This window comes from Callorhinus ursinus, unplaced genomic scaffold (assembly GCF_003265705.2).
Source record: "Callorhinus ursinus isolate GAN/ISIS: 27379988/994484 unplaced genomic scaffold, GSC_fseal_2.0 scaffold2, whole genome shotgun sequence".
Classification (NCBI taxonomy): domain Eukaryota; kingdom Metazoa; phylum Chordata; class Mammalia; order Carnivora; family Otariidae; genus Callorhinus; species Callorhinus ursinus.
In genome coordinates, this window is record NW_027397064.1 from 99,156,725 (window position 1) to 99,160,481 (window position 3,757).

At 33.7% G+C, this 3,757-nt stretch overlaps 1 pseudogene; it reads right to left on the reverse strand.

The window, feature by feature from the left end:
* Window positions 1-2,906: 2,906 nt before the first annotated feature.
* On the reverse strand, window positions 2,907-3,393 carry LOC112811160 (large ribosomal subunit protein uL23 pseudogene; annotated as a pseudogene).
* Between the last annotated feature and the right edge of the window lie 364 nt (window positions 3,394-3,757).

Consider the following 3,757-nt stretch of genomic DNA (forward strand, 5'->3'; position numbering starts at 1 on the left):
AAAACACAAATGCAAGAGAAATTAAAATACAAGAAATTAATATATGCAACTTTTTGGTAACAATTTAAAAATTTAGAAGTGGATGATTTCCTAGAAAATACAAATTACCAAAAATGACACCAGTAGAAGAAGGACACTTGAACAGCAATTATGGTAGAAGAATTACGAATATGAGAACTATGACTTAGTAAATAATCAGGACCCAATAAGGTCACAGCTGATTTTTATCTGATACTGACGCACCAGGTCAGTGTCAGATAACCCATTCCTGGCCCTATGAAAAGATGGAGAGCTCTCTTGATTTATTTTATGAAGACAGCACAACTTTAATACCAAAAACCGAAAAGGAGATTATTTTATAGAAGGCATAGGCCAATCTCACATATGTCTATAGATGGGAAGAGTCAATCTAAACTATTAGTGAGTAGCCTCTAAAGATGCTTCAAAAGAAAAATAGGCTAAACTGAATTAGGGTTTATTCAGGGAATGCAGACTAGCTCCATATCTGGAAATTTATTAATATTATCCAGCATATCAATACATGAACGGAAAATTATGTGATCCCATCAGTAAATGCTTAAAGAACACTTGATATTAAGTCGGAAGCCATTTCTAATTAAAACCTAAGTCAAATGGTAAAAGAAATGACTGAAATATGAATATAATCATGACTTAATTATAATAAATGTAACAAATATTAGGTTACACAAATATAACAAAAAATAAAAGCAATTATTACTCTAAATGCCAAGTGCCTAAAAATATTTAGATTAGAAGTCAGTAACTAAACAGAAATGCTTGCTCTCATTATAATTACTCAAGTATTTCTTTCTGATAAATGAAATGAGCCAAAATATGCTATAAACATTAGAAAAGATAAGATAAAATGCCCTCTTTTTATGCTGAGTGGATTATTGAATTTCTAGAAAGCTCAATAGACTCTAATTAGAAAAACTTACCAAAGTGTATAAGAGAATTTGGCAAGGTAGCAGGATATAAGGTAAATATACAAAAATCAATGGTTTCTATTCCAGCAATGTATATGACAAATGAAAATAAAAAAAAGTGTTCCATACACAAACTAGAAAATGCTAAAGAATGAGGTTAATAAGAAAAGCACAAGACCCATGTGAAGAAAATTATAAGATTTTATCAAAGAATATAAAGTAAGATCTGAACAAATGGAGACAGATAACCTATTTTCAGATGGAGAGACTTGGTATCATGCCAACTTGATTTTTCCAGAGTTGGTATCTGTAAATACAGCGTAATTCCCATTTGAATCCTAATAGGACTATTTGAACTGGATAAAAGGGTCTTGTGCTTTATATTTTTAAAAAAATGTCTGAGACTAAATATATTTATATGTATATATATATATATTTGATTTTTTTTAAAAAAGAAACAGAGTGAGCACTTGCCCTACCAAATATCACAACATGCTATAAAGTTCCTATAAACAAATTTTCCATAAATGTAAATAAATAGGTCTGTGAAACAGAATGGAAAATCCAGAAATAGGCTATAAAATAAGTGAGAAATAAAACAGTAAATGAATGCAAATCACCAATTTGTGAGAAATATAAACAAATAAATTTCAGATGACTTAATGATTTAAAATGTGAAAAAAATAAAAATTACATCCAAGAGCCTACATCTTTAATCTTGAGACAAGGAGACCATCCAGATTGATGCTAGAAAACCAGAAGGTTTTTTTTTTTAAGATTTATTTATTTATTTTAGAGAGAGAGAGCATGAGCAGGAGGGGCAGGAGAGGGAGAGAGAATCTCAAGCAGACTCTGTGCTGAGCACAGAGCCGGATGCAGAGCTCAATCTCACAATCCTGAGATCACTATGTAAGCCGAAACCAAGAGTCGAAGACTCAACTGACTATGCCACCCAGATGCCCCTAGAAAACAAGAAGTTTTAAAAGCGAGCAGAGCAACTAAAAACTTAAGTATAGCAAGAGACACCAAAAATTAAGTCCATACACACAAATAGATTTGGGAAATATTTGCAATGCAATAGATAGGGTTAAATCTATAATATGTAAAGAGATTATATAATTGACAAAAACTGGACAAAGAACTGATAGAAAAATAAGTAAAGAAACTAAGAAGACAGTAATCTGCTGGAGAGCAGATTTAAATGATCAACAAACATTAAATATATGTAAATTCTGAAGCAGTTGGGGAAATGTAAATTAAAGTAGCAATGGTGACATACAGCATGGTGACTATAGTTCAAAAGATGATACTGCATATTTGAAAGTTGCTAAAAGAGTAGATCTTACAAGTTCTCATCACACACACAAAAAATTTTGTTACTTTATATGGTGACCGATGTTAACTAGACTTATTGTAGTGATCATTTTGCAATATATACAAGTATTGAATCATTATGTTGTACACCTAAGACTAATACAATGTTATATGTCAATTATACTTCAGTAAAAGAATTACCAATGAGCAGTCACTTTATAACTATCAGGTATGCAAAAACTAAAACACTGGAAATGCCTTCTGCTGGTTTCTGTGTGGAAATATGATTTATGACAGTCATTTTGGAAAGTGATCTGGCGTCATCTATTAAAATTAAGATATTAAAATTAGGAGCAGTCTCATTTCTCAGAGTTTATCTCATAGAAATAAAAGCACCTGTATGTGTGCACATATATGTAAGAATATTTATTGCTTATATAGAAAAAAAAGAAATTCCTATCAATTAGGAATAGATGAATAAATTATGGCACATTTTTCATATGACAGCCTGTTATGCAAGCATTTAGCTGGGTGCATTAGAGCTATGACAGGTGACCTATGAGTTGAAGCTCCAAGTTGGGAGTGATTTTCATGAGTTACTATTTTTTGGGGGGGGTGAAATATTTATATTTAGAGTTAGCCAGCTGTACTCAGTTTAGATGATCCCAATTTTGTTGGCAACATCCAAAGCATCATAGTCAGGAACCAGTCGAACATATGCCTTCTTCTCTCCCTCAGGCCTGATCAAGGTGTTGACTTTGGCCATGTCAATGTCATAGAGCTTCTTCACAGCCTGTCTGATCTGGTGCTTGTTGGCCTTGACCTACACAATGAACACAGGTGTGTTGTTGTCTTCTATTTTCTTCATGGTTGACTCAGCAGTTAGGGGGAATTTGATGATGATGACATAGGGATCAAGCTTGTTTCTCCTGGGGGCGTTCTTTCAAGGATATTTGGGCTGCCTTCGGAGACGCAGTGTCTTGGGTCATTGGAATATAAGTGACGTGCCAATCTCTTTTTGTGTGTGTGTGTGACTGTGGACGCCTTTCAGCACTGCTTTCTTGGCCTTCAAAGCCTCTGCTTTGGCTTCGGCTTTGGGAGGAGCAGGGGCTTCCTTCACCTTCGGCGCCATCTTTGTGAGAGGGATTCTTGAGTTATTATTAATAAAACAAGATAAAGTATATAAGATTAGTGTAGAACATTGACCAAAAAAATAGATAATGTGCATGTATGGTGATACCTGTGTCTATGAAACCATTACATTTATGCATGCATGTAAAATTATGAGTGTGCATTTAAAATTAAATTTATTACCAAGTATTATAAAATAAAAAGGTGTAGGAGTGTGCATGGAAGGGAAAGATGACTTTTGAACCGGCTGAACAACCACAGAGTTGATGCACACGTTAGAATTAATTTGGGAGGAAGATCGAGGACTCCGTTCTTGCTCTGGTTCTAGTTCTCGTCACCATCTTGGTCATGATATTGGAAAGATA